The following is a 17,355-nucleotide window of genomic DNA, read 5'->3' as shown; positions in this document are numbered from 1 at the left end:
TACTGCTGCTTCCTCCTCCCAAGATTCTTCTTGAGCTTTGGCACGCTCCCATAAGTTATTAATACTGCTTCAGTGAATGTAAGGACATAGTACAGTTGTGCAAAATCTTACCATAACAGTAGATGTCCTTGCCTTCGCTGCTGCCGTACTCACTCCCTCCCTCCAGTCCCCTAGTCATTTTCCTTCCTGGATGTGCAGCTTCTCTTTGGTTTTCCTTGGACTGGTGTTCCTACTGGGGCACTCAGTTCTGAGGATGGTATGCCTGAATGTCACCTTTATGCCCTACACTATGTGGAAAGTGTTTCTGTGACATTCAGCATACCTTAATGCAATGGTAGGCTTTGGTAGACTGGCTGGACATCGGGCTTCCATGGCAGAAATCCCAAATTGCAGTAGTGAAGGCAAGGACATCTACTGTTATGGTAAGATTTTGCACAATTGTACTCTGTCATTATATGGGTCCTATTTCTCCCAAGTAGAAGCCGGCATTTATTATCTGATGCCGTGGGGTATATAATTAGCCACTGCAGATGAAATGCATGACCATAAGTCACTCGTCTTCACTTAGTCTGATGTGCAGATGTGCTTTGTACACCTTTTCACAAATGTCTGGCTGTATGATGATGACAACATTATGTATCATGTGACCTTCTTAACATGGCTGCAGGTCATCTACAAATGCTCCCTCCTGCTGTCTAGTAAACCCTTAGTCTCTGCCTGAGGTCCCTGGAGACTAGATTGGGCTGCTGGCATTTCTCTACCAGGAGACAGAGCTGAGTGCAACACAACCATCCCTTTCCTCCCTTTTCCTCTTCAGACATTTTAGGTCTGTTAATGTGCCGAAATGAAACAACCAAAGATAGAGAGGAAGGAAATCGGTGTTTGTTACGAGTACAGAGTAAGGCAATCGATAAGTTTAATGAACTTATTTACACTTGTCAAGCTTTGAGCATGAGAACCTGAATAACCAGATTCCTTAAAAAAGCACCTCAGGGTTAAGCATACATTTTAATAAAATGTTTGTAGCCAGGTTTTATTTTAAAATTTGCTGATAAGTACAGCTGTGCAGTGATACTAACAAATATATGTTTAAAGCTACAAAGGCATGAGTTTGCTGTAGGCAGTGGGTTTGTCAAAAAGTTGTGTACTAGCTTGCAAAAGAATGTAGCTTCTTATATGTTTACCTGACAAACACAGAAAACAATTTTCTGTGATTTAGTTCGTATATTAACCTCTTTCGGGCATTTGGTGGATTACATAGCTTTATTACCAAACACAAAGTGAGTTTGACATTTTATTACTGCTGTATTGTTAAATGGTCATAGGCATGTATTCATTGATCCAGTTCAGACAGTTAAGTTAAACAAGCCAAACTGCAGATGCATACACAAAGTAGGATTTTGGTATGTCCCTTCTAATAATTGCTATGCAGAAATGGGGACATTCAGCACTATTTCTGCCATTTCACACACCACTATGTTTTGTTCAGTTTTCTTTTGCACCACCTTTCACCTACTGGGCCACTTTATAATTTTTGTAAAAGAAATGTCTACTGAATGTCAGATCTTCCCCTTGCTAAATCAATTCTTGAGTGAGACCAACTAGGAAGCCACTTAACCTTCCCCCACTTCTCCTCTTTATCCTTATGCAGTTCTGCTGTCTGAGGCAGAGTGGGCAGACTATTAACTGCAGGTGTTGTTTACTTTAAAATGTGTTCTAGCATTCCAGGATCAGAATCTTAATTTTCAGTCTCTAGAACTAACAGCAACCAATCAGCAAGAGGCCCTGGGGAAGCCACACCAGACAAAGTCATACCATAATATCCTTCAATATTACTAATGAAAAGCGGGGGAGCACTAACACTTCTTTATTCAAACCACCAATAGATGACTCCCAGTCAACAGTGGTCAGTCCACTCATCATGCAACATTTGAGACACAGGTACTTCATAGAATGATAGTGAGTTATTCTTGAACCTTCTATATAGACACCTTAGTTTCGCTGATAGGTATGTGCTCAGATATCTTAGCTGGATATCTAAGAATATTTGTCGACTCTCTCATCAAATGTAACAGCTCTAGCCACTGACTTCCATTACAGGGAAGTGGCAGTTTGCTGACTGTGTGTCTGCAAATGCCATAAGAGTGGCTTTATTTTTGTTTTAGCACCCTACGAAGCACAAAAATAACTACATATTACTTCACTGTCTCTTTGCCTGTCTGTCTCTCTCTATTATGTGGTCTTTCATGGTTGACTGGTACCTATTGTGTTAGAATTCAGTACTATCAGAATACTGAATTTTCTACCCAAGCTCCATACAGGAGACAGTTAAGGTTGAAGTACAGCCAAAAGAATCAGACCAAGCTTTTTTGTTGAGAAGCTAGAGGTCAAAATAGTGAAGATGTGAGGTCAGGAGGAAGGAGTATGATTAGACTGCAGTGGTCTGCCTAGGCACAGTGAAGATGAAGGAAAGAGGGGGAAACATAACTGGGAAAGACTTAAAGGAATATTATTTTAAAGAGGGAATGACAGCATCCTGGAAGGGGGTGTTAGAAGCATAGTAGAGAGTGGGCCAACAGAAGGGTTAGTGGTCCCTTGGAGCCGAGTACATACAGAAATAACACCAAAAATGCAATATAAGAGTGAATATCGAACAACACTCTTCACCTTTAAAGTTCTTTTTTGTAGAGGGGCAAGCTCTCTGCACCCCACGACAACTCCCTAACTTGTATATACTAACTCCAAGATCATCATATTTCAGAGAAAAAGTAATATTCTGAGAACTGGCCATCTGAGACTTAGTATATGTAAGTTATTTTTTTCGGCCATCAGTCACAGCATTAATAAAGCAGGCCCTGACTTTTCAGATGGATACTGGAAGGAAGGGTAGATTGAGGGAAGAGGGCTACACTGGGGTTAGCTGCAAACCTTGTGCAGACTTGGCTCACTAAAGATGTTTTCTGTCAAAGGTGCCTTATGTTTATATGATTATAGTCAGCATTTTGGAAGTTCTTGTGCATATTATGATGCTTGTAGATGTTCATGGTCCAGAGAATACTATGCTTAGACAACACTTTACTCATCCACAACAAACAAAGATTGGATGAGGGGGGAAAATGGTGCATACTGCCTACCTAGACCTGGCTAATACGCTCGATACAGTACCCCATTCAAACAATGAGTAAAAAGGTCACACAGACAAACCGATGAGTAAAAACTACAAAAACAAATCTAGCCAAGCTAGAGTTTCCACTGTGTGATACCTTAAACCTCTTGTATTAGAGGCACATGGGATATATGCAAATGATCCCGTAAAGACATCATGTGTTTCCCCATGATTTTTTTTTTCTGTAATAGACAAATTCAGACTAATAATGCCAAAACCAACTAGCTGTGGACATGCATGTTTCAGCCTTCTTATGGCATCATAAGCACAGTATAACTGGACCAGTAGCCTAACCTTTAGAAACACAGGGTTGCCGTACCCATCTGATATCCCTAACCATTATGGTGTCTGCAAAATATCCCAACTAACAAACTAAATGAGTAAAAAGATACAATAAAAATCTAGTCAAGCTAGAATTTCCACTGTGTGATGGCTTAATCCTCTTGTATTAGAGGCACATGGGATATATGCAAATGACCCCTTTAACTGATTGGTTTGTCTGTGTGACCTACTTACTCACTGTTTTAATTTGTTAGTTGGGATATTTTGCAGACACCCTAATGGTTAGTGACTGTGGCAAAGGGGGATACCGCCAACACAGCTATCTGGAATTTTGTAAATAATTGTATGTCATTTGTGAATATCAACATGATTTATATAAGATGCTTGTGTTACAACTGTATTAGAACTGTATGTCATGTGTATATCAAACTGGTTTGTACAGACGTGTGTTAAAAAGTTATTTTATAAAGTGCTTGTGCTTAAAATGTAACCACAGTGTGCTTTACTGGAAGACAACAAAAATGTACCTGCACTATTGTAACTGTTTAAATGTATATATTTTAACAGTAGAAACTGGAATACAGGAGGTTAACTTCAGAAAAACAACTGACATTAAATTACTTTATGGCTATGCAAGAAAAGATGGTATATTTCAGTTTTCAATGCAACTAGAGACACAATGTGTAACAGTGTGTAAATCAAATCTCAAACAGTGTGAGTGTGTGTGTGTGTGTGTGTGTGTGTGTGTGTGTGTGTGTGTGTGTGTGTGTGTGTGTGTGTGTGTGTGTGTGTGTGTGTGTGTGTTTGTCAGCTACTTGGGCAGAGACACAAAGCACTGGTTGGACAGAGAGGTTGTATGTAGGTCTTGTCTTGGTCACTCAGCTGAGATCTCAACTCTATAGCTGTGTCAGTGGGGAGTCTTACTGGGGATCTGAAGAAAGAGAGAGAAACCAGCCACGCACTGACTGTGGTCTCTCTGTGTTCTTAAGGGAAATTGCACTTGATGAGGAGAGCTGCATCTGAAAACATTGTGTATGTACCTGTTATCCTTCCAGTGTATGTCCCCCACTGTTGCCAGTGGTGAATATTGAGGCTCCTTGATTACTGGTCCAGTGGTGGTCATCACAGGGACATCAGATGGGTACGATATACAGTCCAGTCCACCTATGTTCTCCTGATGATGGTATAAGAAGGCTAAAACATACATGTCCATAGACCACAGCTAGTGAAAGTTTGGCTTTATTGGCCTGAATTTGTCTATTATAGACTTAAAAACAAAAAAAGTAATGGACATTCAGAACTGCCATAAACACCTGATGTCCTTAAGGTGTCATTTGCATGTATACCATGTGCATTTTAACAAATTTTTATTTTATGTTGTTGAAAAAGTTTTTTTTATTTTGAAAGGGGTGGACCTTGGGAGGCAAAACTTTAGTCCAGGGAACTTTACTGGCAGATTAAGTTAAATGCCCCCGACCCCCTAGTCTAAATGACAAAATTTGTTTGTGGAGTGTCTAGATATTAAGGTCCAGTATGATTTACTTATATGTGGTTTTGGAATATATTATATTATTGTGATTGTGCAGTAATAGTCTTCTTCTTCTTCTTCTTTTGGCTACTCCCGTTAGGGGTTGCCACAGCAGATCAACTGTTTCCATTTCTTCCTTCCTCTGCATCTTGCTCTGTCACACCAACCACCTGCATGTTCTCTCTCACCACATCCATGAACCTTATCTTAGGCCTACCTCTTTTCCTGTTTCCTGGCAGCTTCATCCTTAGCATCTTTTTCCCAATATACTCTGCATCCCTCCTCAGCACATGTCCAAACCAATGTAATCTTGCCTCTCTGGCTTTGTCTCTAAACCTTCAACCTGGGCTGACCCTCTAATATACTTATTCCTAATCCTGTCCATCCTCATCACACCCAGTGCAAATCTTAACATCTTCAACTCTGCCACATCAAGCTCTGACTTCTGCCTTTTTGTCAATGCCCCTGTCTCCAACCCATAGCTGGTCTCACTACCCTCTTGTAGACCTTCCCTTTCACTCTTACTGGTACTCGTCTGTCACAAATCACTCTTGACACTCTTCTCCACCCACTCCATCCTGCCTGTACTCTCTTCTTCACCTCTCTTCCACACTCACCATTACTCTAAACTGTTGATCCCAAGTACTTAAACTCATCCACCTTCCCCACCTCTACTCTCTGCATCCTCACCATTCCTCTATCCTCCCTTTCATTCACACACATATATTCTGTTTAGTTCTGCTGACCTTCATTCCTCTTCTCTCTAGAGTATATCTTCACCTCTCCAGGGTCTCTTCCACCTGTTCCCTACTCTCACTACAGATCACAATGTCATCTGCAAACATCATAGTCCACGGGGACTCCTGTCTGATCTCGTCTGTCAACCTGTCCATCACCATTGCAAATAAGAAAGGGCTCAGAGCTGATCCTTGATGTAATCCCACCTCCACCTTAAATGCATCCGTCACTCCCACCACAGACCTCACCGCTGTCACACTACCCTCGTACATATCCTGTACCACTCTTACATACTTCTCTGACACTCCCGACTTCCTTATACAATATCACAACTCCTCTCTAGACACCCTGTCATATGCTTTCTCTAAATCCACAAAGACACAATGCAACTCCTTCTGACCTTCTCTGTACTTCTCCATCAACACTCTCAGAGCAAACATTGCATCTGTAGTGCTCTTTCCTGGCATGAAACCATACTGCTGCTCACTAATCATCACCTTCCTTCTTAACCTAGCTTCCACTACTCTTTCCCATAACTTCATGCTGTGACTGATCAGTTTAATCCCTCTGTAGTTAATACAGCTCTGCACATCAGTAATAGTATTATATATATATATATATATATATATATATATATATATATATATATATATATATATATATATATATTGTACATGAATGTATTATTTTTATTTTGATACGTTAAGCTGCTGTTGTTTTAGTTTTATGGACTAATATGATTGGTTAAACTTTACACTAATTGGGGTGGTTGATGGTGTTTAGGTATTCTTTCATAGTCTTCTGTATTTTGATGATGTTATTTAAAATCAGTGAAAGTGCTTATTTATTGAACTTTGTCCTGGTGTGACTGTGCCTCTGTCATTTTATGTTTGAACATATGTAGAGTAATCTGGACTTTGACCTAGATATGACCATGTGATCAGGGTAGTAAGAAAAACATTCTTTGTCACCCAACTTCTAAGTAAGGGCATGGCATCCAGTTCCAAGGAAGTCATAGCGCCACTTTATTTAGCTCTCATCAGACCCATCATTGAGTATAATGTCCCCTTTACCATGCACCTGACCAGACATATGCAACAGGTGGAATGCCCACAAAGGTTCCTTACCAGAAGAATCTAGGGTATAAACACATTGTCCTCTATGGATTGCCTCTCTCTCTATACTCTATCTCCTACAGGTTAATGAGAGGCGATCTATGCCTGACATTCAAGGCATCATCATATCGAGCTCTGATAGATCTTTTACACACCTGCAAAATAAACAACATTAGAACCACTAGATCCAAGGATTAAATTTTGCTTGCAACATAAATAAGACATGTTGGTGAGACAGATATGTGTCTCAGAGTATTTCCATGGTCTGGAACAGGTTCCCATCCATGTGGAGCACAGTCCATCCCTAACCCTATTTAGGCGTAACCTTGATCAATGGATACAAAATCAGAAATTTGCTCCAGTTCTGGCCCACCATGTCTCTGATGGACAGAGTCAGACAGTAGTGCTCAAACTAATGTCCCCCAACCTCTAGAAACTTACTAAGTAACATAACCCCTTCTAATAAATGCCCATGTTACATAGAGACACAATTAAGATGGATTGCATGGCTAGGCTTTTCAAGGCCCTGGCAGTTGTTAACCTAGTATTTACCTGTGAAACTATTGTAGATACAGTCTCCTGATTTTTAAAAGGTGTGCCTTCTAGCTGATCTCTTTTCTGTAAATCCTTACTGTGTGCATCTATGATGCTTAATGCTTTCTGTAGAAGACTATAGTGATCTGCACCAGAAAAGTACATGGACCTAGACATATATCAGCATACTGAAATGTATATATCCATACTGTCACTTCAATACATCCAGAAATAGTTCAGAAATAAAGAAATAATACCACTGTTGATCCAAACTGAGAACCTCAGCACAGCTTCATGCATTAAGCAGCAAGAGGACAGAGCCTTCTTGCTGGCATAGGTACAGGCAGCCTTCCTACTGTGCCAGTCACCCAGGCTGAATTCCAACCTGTATGCCAGACAGCCCACTGGAGTGTAAAATGATCAAAAAGCATATGATCCCATCTCTTCCACCAATAAGAAAGTGTAACTTTAAGGTGCTTAATGTCTGTTTCTTATGGAGGCCAGGACATGCACTGTGGAATGAGCACATGCAAGAGCACACTTGTCTTATTGCGCTGGCATTGCATGATTTCAAAGTTACCACTGGGATTGCATATGTAAGGTTTGATATGGGTGGGGTGATATCAGGGACCTTTTTGGATTCAATGGACTGCAGGTTTGTTAGCCTGTAAAACAGTTTAAGCTATTTTAGGACTTCTTGCACTCATTTCTACTCAGTGTTGGAATATGTGTCAAGTAAAATCATAATCTAATGCGCTTACATTGTTGTACCTGCAAGCTAATGTCTTAATTGGTTTCTTGTGGCCTTGAGCCTATGAACTACTCAAGTACTGAGTCAGCAGTTACATATCAAAGACAGTTGAATGATGTAGGAGTGATTTAAATTCTTTCCAGAAAAACTTTTTTCCCTTCAATTTTTTTTCAAACTTTGCAGCATATACTTTTAGCAGTCTTTACAGTGAATGTTAGATCATACTTATCACATTTGAAACTGGTTATGGTAGATGTTATTGTGCATTGTTTTCCATAAGTGCCAATATTTGTCTCTGAGATGCATTAGGTGTTCTGAGTTTAGCCAGTACTGAATTCTAATGTAGAATGTTCATTTTAATAGGTTAAAGATCATTCTGGATAGTGAAATATATGTTGTTGAAGCTGCTGAGGGCAGTAATAAGGGTGCCAAGACAATATAAAATAGAATAGGCACACTTTAACAGAGTTAGGATGATTGATTATTCATTTCCTCTATAGGTGGGAAGTAATATCAGCAGATGATAATAGGTAGAGTTTTGGGTTTCTTTAATGACTGTTGTGTAAGAACAGGACGGCCATTGCTGATGTTATGAGGGATTATAGTGTGCAAGATAAACTTACTATGAATGTAGGTGAGGACAATGTCCAAGAAGAAGTGACTTCTACTTAAGAAATTAGGTTGAATGGGTCAGTTGGTGAGTAGTGCGAGGTTATGAAATGTGGTGCGTTGTTGTAATATTAGTTGTGCTACACCATAACAGTTTGAAATCTTTAATAGGTATGAAATTGTTACAAGAACAGGACATTAAAGACTTCAACAGAGTGAAAAAAAAGTCAGTTAAAGCAGAGGGGAAGAAGGTAAATGTAGGTGACACAACGTTTTGTATTTGCGGTAAGTTGTATGGAAAGCAAAACAAACAATGAGGACAAGACTAAGATATTTTTAGTAACAATGATGTTCCTCCACAAGTCTTAGATCCTGGCCAGTCACGTCTGAAACTATGGAAATATGGATGTTGTTTTAGACAGCTGGAGGATGTGTGCTGTCTGATTTTAATAAAGTTTCAGTAACAGAAACTCTGTTACTGTTAAGTCTAGTAAGTCAGATTTCAGGTAATTTATATTTACTTTCAACACTTCTAGTGTTAATGTGATTTAAGGTCAGATATGTATTCTGAGTAAACATGGAAGTGGATGTATATATGCTACTAGATGCAAAAAGAGGGTGGGAATAGAGTTCAAAATCACACAGATGAATTAGTGGGGGATTTGAGAAATGTATGGTGAAAGTAAGAAAAGATTTTACTTAACAAAGGAATGCCATCAAAGATTCTAGTAGAACATGGAAGTTATTGATGGTGGAACAAGTAACAAGAATGTATGTTATACTTTTTGTCTGGAAGATATTTAGCAATCCTCAATATTGAGGATTATATGACAGAAGAGTAAGTGAAGGGTTTCAGAAATGTTGGAAGGGCTTTGTAGAAGTAAGACAGAGCAATTTGATATACTAGGAAGTGAATGTTTGATTAAAATGTTGCTGTATTTGGGTTAGGAAGGACAGAGAGAATAACAGGAGGATCATGAAAAGGAGGGAATGCAGTGTAGATGGGAGGACACACATTAGTGTAATGTAAACAAGAGTGAAGTATGCTGGAAAAGGTACTGCATAGTGTTGTGAAAGGAGATAAGAAAGCTAGTATAATAAAGGAAAACTGTATAGTTAAACTGTATAGAATATGGAGAGTCACTAAAGTGAAGGCGAGAGTGGACATGCAGCTGTGATTGCATTTCTTCCCTATAAACCATGCTACTGGTACATTTCTGCATAGTCTGGTGCCTTAAACTGTAGTAGAATTACAGCAGAGAGAGAGAGAGAGAGAGAGAGAGAGAGAGCTGTTTTTTTTCTGCTGCGGGATTTGTGTTTCAAGGTTTTACAGTTGTTGATATTCCAGTTTTGCTCCTAAAGTTTTATATTCCGCTTATCATTTACCTGCTTAAAGTTGCATTCCAGCACATTTCTGTTCCTCTGTTTTTTTGCCTGCACCATCCTCTACTAAGACATTAAGCTAAAGTTTCTGAAATTTTAACGTGCAGCTCAGTGAAGTTGCATTCCAATGCCTTTCTGTACTCCTGTTCTTTGTGTCTGTCCCACCCCACCCCATTGAGTTATTAAGCTAAAGTTTCTGAAAGAGCTCCAGTGTTGGATTTATTTATTTATTTGGTTGTATCCTTCTCTAGCTAGCCTGCTATATCCAGCACAGAGCTACCCTCACCCAAGGTCTTTTATACAAGACTTGGAAATGTGTGGAAAGCCCTAGACTGTAATTAACAAGCTTTTCAAAAGGAAATAGGAAATAAAAGCTTTTATTTCAATTATGCTTAAATATTTAAGTTGCACTTATAGTGATCTGTGTGCCGAGCCGGATCCAGCTGGCCAGGGCTGCCACAACATTTAAATTTTAATTAAAAAAAAATAAATAATAAATTACATGTTGCATTCTTGTCTAAGTTTGCACTCTCCATCTGTGTGTGCATCAGTGGACGTGCACATATTCCTGCTGCTTCTCTGCAAGCATTGATGCACACATATTTTAAATGTTCCATTCCTACGTCTTCTGCCTTTCTACACAAATTTAAAGTTACTCAGGAGACGTTCATTCCAGGGACACATCTGTGTGTGTGTGTGTGTGTGTGTGTGTGTGTGTGTGTGTGTGTGTGTGTGTGTGTGTGTGTGTGTGTATAATACCCTAGCTAGTATGGAAGTTTATTTAATTAACTTGCTTGGGCTCAAACCCTGTACCTTTGTAATAGGAGACAAGAGCCTGAATCCTCTACACCAGCTACTAAACGACTTAAATGTTTCAGTGTATTTTAAGGTATTGTCAGTTTCAGTTCAGTTTTCAAGGAAGTGTGAGTTTCAGTGCATTTTCAAGGACTTATGAGTTTCAGTGCATTTGCAAGGAATTGTGAGTTTCAAGGGAAGATAAGTTTACTGTTGCTCATGCTAAGTCTGTTTTCAATGTGCAACTGTTTTCTTTAGCAAATGTCCATCAGTGTTTGCACTACAAAATGTTCAAGCCATGTTAGAAGCATAATAGGTAGTACACTTGCCTTTTGTGTAGAAGGCTGTGGGCTGTACTTCTACATCATGTAGATGGAGTGCTGATACTGCAGTATACTTTAAGTGGGAGTGGGGTGCTGCAGCCCTGAGTGTATTCTCCTTTGGATGAGATGCCTAGTAACTATGAACCTATTGTCTGGTTGCCACCCATTCCCTATTGTGATGTTACCAGCTTACCATTTTTTAATGTAACATAGCAATTTATTCTTCAAGGGCATTAGGCACTGAATTTGTATTTAAAACATTGAAATGTAAAGGATAACAGCAACCTCTTCATTTGTTACTGATCTCTTTAATGTGGAATTATTCAAATGACTTATATCTGCAGAAATTGTGTATATTGACTTATATTGGTGGATTGTAATGACGTCTGAGTGGCCTTTTATGGTTCAATATTTTGAAATGGGTAGTTTTGTCATTATTGTTTCATAAGTTTTGTTTCATTGCTTACTGGGAAAAATGTTCAAAACTACACATTTAAAACGCACACTAACAAGTGGTGCTGTATTATACAAGGAATATAATTTAATACAATCAGGAAGGTGAATCAAAGAAGACATGCATGTATGCATGGTCCTAAAATGTGTGCAAAAAGTCAGGTCTATATTAGAACATCGAATGTTCTAAATAGCCAACACTCACATGAGCTAAATTCAGGACCTTGAAGTTTTTTTTTTAATCACAGTACAGTGAAGATTGGAATATTTGCCCTTTCCTCACTGTAGTGTGATCTCAGAGTTGGAATATATATTTAGTGGGGGGTGTGGGGGCACAGCCCCCCAGAATAACATTTTTGAGGTCCTGCATTTTTGCTCATGTGAGCGTTCACTATTTAGAACATTCTATGCTCTAATATAGACCCTAAAATGTCTATGGTTTGAAAGCAGCCTAAAGGTAAACTTAATTCACCACTGGTCAGGTGCATTTTCTTTAAACGTGGGTTTCAATGCCATTTCAAAGGCAGAGATGTTTACTTTTCATACTAAGTTTGTTTTCATTTTGAGATTGTATTGTTTTGTTTAGCAAATGGCTATCAGTGTTTGTGCTATAAAATTTGAAATAACACTTTTAAAATTAATTCAAATATCTGTATTCATTGTAGAAGTAAATAAGAAAATAGTATGTACACTGACATGTTTGAACAGTGTTTATGGTAACTGGGGAGAAATAACCAAGTAATGGGACACTAGAATGGCTGCAGGGGGAGGGATGCTGCTTGTGGGGGCCCCAATCCATTACTCTGCCTAGGGCCCCATTTGACAATGATCTGTGTGGTGATATTTCTTTGTACTTTGCTGGGTTTTTGTTTCATGTTTTAGCCAAAAAAGTTATATGTTTGCATTTTTTGTTTGTTCTGGGAGATTAGAATTGTAGCTTAATTTGCAATTGCATGAAGATTGTTTCTGCATTATACTACACTTCTATCTCCAAAAACAGATTTACTTGTGAAAGCTAGCCAGTTGTATTTTAAACCTGCTAGGACATAGCCTTGTAGTTTCATTCACAGTTGTGGCAGAACTGTAAACTACTGCCAGATTTGAACCCTATTTAGTAATTTATTATTGCATTTTTCCATAAACAGTGTTACTGGTAAATTTCTGCATACTCCGGTGCCTTAAATTGTAGTAGAATTACAGTAGAGAGAGTATTGTTTTTTTCTGCTCCAGGATTTGTGCTTCAGTCCTTTTATAGTTGTTGATATTCCAGTTTTGCTCCTACAATTTTATATTATGCTTATCATTTACATGCTTAAAGTTGCATTCCAAGTGCCTTTCTCTTCCCCTGTTCTTTTTGTCTGCCCCATCCCACTCTTAGACATTAAGCTAAAGCCTGAAATTCTAATCTGCTTGGGGTCATTGACCTGTAGCTCAGAGGAGTTACATTCCAGTGCCTTTCTATTGTCCTGTTCTTTGTCTCTTCTCCACCCTCCAATGAGACACTAAGCTGAAGCTTCTGAAAGAGCTCCAATATTGGCTTTATTGAATTGGAGCCTCTCTAACAAGCCTGCTTCTGCCTTGAAAATTTCCCCTATCCTACCACACTTTTCTTGATGTGGTTTTAAAAGGCTATGTCTCTGGATTCAACCCCTTATGGTAATCTGATATCCAAAGTCTCTCCCTCCCCTTTTTCATTGCTGTTGTCTGTTGTATAATCTATTTATGTACTCTTCTCACCTGTTGTTTTCCATAAATCCATGATATTGAGTGCCCACCCACCAAACTGGTATTGCTCTTGAGTATATCTCTTCTACTACATGCTATCTCCTGCTTAGTTTCCCTGAGCTCAGCAAGAGGTGTACTTATACAATGACACTGGTGGCTAAACTCTCACATAAGTATGCACATCAGGTTGATGAAACCATGCACACAACACTCACCTCATATAGCACACAACACACGTACACATTCACAAAGTATGCTGAAGCACTTGAAAGCAATCTTCTTAAACAGTAAAGGTGAAGAAAAAACACCTAATGCCACACATACAGTCATACTCAATGAAGCCCCAAACACTAAGACCCTAAGGCATGCAAACACACTACCCAGGACTCTTGTCATAGGGGACTACATTGCAAGGTATATTGATGCCCCTCTAACCAGGCTGAACAGGGAGAACATAATAATTAGTTGCTTTTCAGGAGTCAGAATCTGCCAAATTATACACAAAAATCAAGTTTTTTAATTTTTAACCAATGTGTCAATTATTATAAGAAAGTCCTTTCCATATTGCACAGCTTATAAATAAAAGGATTATGTCTAGATCTAAGGATTTCATTGCCACCGTTACTCAACCCTCATTAGGCCACTCATTGAATATAATGCCCCCTTTGGCATGTATCTGCCCAGGCACATGCAACAACTGGAATGGTCACAGAAATACCTTACTGAAAGGAAACAAGGTGAAATGACTCAAAGCCGTGTCACTATACTCAGTATCCTACAGTCTGCTAAGAGATAACGTGTCTGGCATACATGGCATCCTCCAATCCAATACTGATGGATTATTGCATATCAGCAAGTCAAATGGTATCAGAAATACTCACTTTAGGGATCTAAACCTCTACTGCAACATCAACAGAACAGTTTGGAGAAACATGTATATTTTATAGAGGATACCACTGCTCTGGAACAGACTCCTCATCCACATAAAAAAGTTAATCTCTGGCCATATTCAAGTGTAACTTGGATCTATGGATGGGAAACAGAACATTTACCCCAGGACTGCCCCTGTACTACTAATGGACATGTGTAACTCTTAAATGCTTTATCCCAAGCATAGGTCCCCTCAAATTATCTATGGTATGATCCCAGTTATTCTCATTACTGCACTCATCACATAGTCCCTCAAAACCTACACCACCAAAACACACACATAGAAACACAAAATACACACCTACATTCTCGGAGGCTCTCAAAAAAAATCTACCCAAGCAACAGGGACCTCCAAAGCTGAAACGCAAGCAACCTCCACCCCCCTCCCAACACAACCCAAATAACACATAGCCCACAAACTCAGTGTGCCACTCAACCACAGCCCATAAGGCATAACAATGTACCCAACACTCTAGTCATAGGTGACTCTATAGTCAGGCACACTGATGTTCCACTCACCAGGTTAAACAAGGAGAAAGTTACTGTCAGCTGCCTGTCAGGTGCCAGGATCCGCCACATAACTCATGCACTCAGGTCACTCCACAACAAGTACAAATATGACTCTGTCATTGTCCATGTTGGTGTGAATGACCTGAGATGTACCTCCCTGGACTACATGAAAAGAAACATGGAGGAGATGTCTGATCTTGTAGCCCAGGCAGGTATGACCCTAGCCCTGAGTAGCATCCTGTCATCACCCAGAATGATACCACAGTACAAGAACAAAATGATAGACTTCAACAATTGCCTAAGCTTCTGGTGTCATTCTAAGGGGATCCAGTATCTGTCTGCCTGGGATAACATGATCGACAAACCATGATGCTTTGCCAGAGATGGCCTGCACCTGTCGCCCTTGGGATTCCAGATACTGACTAAGGCTCTTGCCACCCCAATAGTGCCTTTTTTAGGCAAGATTCAAACGACAAATTCACCACCGTAACAGGTACAAGCAAGCAAAATCTGGGGGTAATGCTACTTAATGCTAGAAGTCTAAACCTCAAAATGCACTCATTCGAGGCACTCCTTAAAATGGAGAACATAAACATCTGGGCAGTGACAGACACCTGGTTCAAGGCTCCAGAGAGCACCCCTGCATTACCAGGCTATAATTCTTACCACACCTTTTGGCCACCTAACCTGGACCGAAGCAATAAATGCAGAGGTGTGTCCATATTCATTAAGGATATCTACACCTCCAGGCTAGTTGCTCAGCATAATGCATCCAAGATTATCCAAGTGCAACTAACTCTGGGCAAGACCGCAATCCAAATTGTAGCTTGCTACAGATCCCCACCATGCCCCAGAATTCCCACTCCTCATTTCTTGATACACTGGAAAATATTAGGATACAATCTAACACCCTAATAATGGGTGATTTCAATTACCCCACCATTAACTGGGAAAACTACTCATGTACCAACCTTGTGCTCAACGTTTTCTGGAATTTATAAATTCCAGTGCCTTGGATCAACTTATCCACACCCCCACCAGGGGCAGCAATATCCTAGACCTGGTCATTACCAACATGGGCAACCGGTGTTCCACACCAGAGGTCAATTCCTCATTGGTCAGATCCAACCACAAGCAAATCACCCTAGACATCCACATCCCACCCCACCCCCAATTAGGGAAACCACCGTAAATAATTTATCCAAAGCCAACTTCACGCTTCTTAAGACAGAAGTGGCAAACTTCACGACACCCATGCTGATCGGCAATAGAGGTACAACTGCTGAATCCTATACAATTGCAGTTTATAAGCACTTACACGAGTACATGGATCTTGCAATCCCTAACAGAACCAAGATGCTATCCTCCTAAAAAAGGAAGCCAATCTGGTGGTCCCCTGCCATACACAAACTCTACAACAGAAGAAAGAAACTGTTGCAAAAAAGAGTAAAATCTCATTATTGGAGGAACTCCGTTGTCAGCCTCAGTAAGAAGCTGAGATCCCTCATGAAATCCTCCAAAGCTAGCTACCAAAACAAAATCACCACTGATTATAAAGACAACCACAAAGCATTATATAGCTATGTCAAGAATCTCAATGGCAACACTCAGATCTGCTCTGAGTTACAGCACAATGGCACTAAATATACAGAACCAACTGATATTGCTAACATCCTGGCAGATAGGTTCAGTTCTAACTTTACCCCTCTCTCATCCCCTAAAGGGCCCATCTCTATACTGGAAGAATGCAAAGTTCTTGTAATCATGGCTGCACAGGTAAAAAACACACTCTCCAAAGCCAAGAACACAGCATCCATGGGACCTGACAACATCCCAGGCTGCATTCTATAATGAACTACAGAATGAACTGGCACCCCACCTAAGTACCATGTTCAATCATAGCCTCACCTCAGGCTTTGTGCAAACTGAATGGCACACAGCAATGGTTATCCCACTCCACAAAGGGAGAGCCTCCATGGACTCCGGGAACTACCGCCCCATTAGCCTGATGAGCCTGGTCTGCAATGCTATGGAACGTATCATCATGGAACTTATAAACAATGACATTGGTAATCTCCAAACTCTGGACCCTACCAAGTTCAGGTTTATAAAAGGCAGATCATGTCTCCTAAACCTGATAGACTTCTTTGAAGCAGTCACCAAATCCGTAGATGAGGGTAAGGTGATTCACACAGCCTATTTAGATCTCTCCAAGGCTTTTGACACCATCCCCCACTCTGGAATTATAGATAAACTCACTAAACTAGGTATATATCCCTATGTCACAAGATGGGTTGCCAACTGGCTCTCTGACAGAACCCACACTGTGAAAGTAGCAAACTTTAAATCCAACTTCAGACCAGTGACAAGTGAAGTATCACAGGGTTTAGTCCTAGGTCCTCTCCTGTTTGGTATCTACTTCTCTGAAGTACATGCTAACACAGAATGTCTTTGGCTAACAAAGTTCGCAGATGACTGCAAACTAGGAGCCATAATCAAAACTCCTAATGATG

This window comes from Protopterus annectens, chromosome 1.part0, assembly GCF_019279795.1.
Source record: "Protopterus annectens isolate FY-2018-M chromosome 1.part0, PAN1.0, whole genome shotgun sequence".
Lineage (NCBI taxonomy): Eukaryota > Metazoa > Chordata > Ceratodontiformes > Protopteridae > Protopterus > Protopterus annectens.
Note: the sequence above shows the minus strand (reverse complement) of the source record.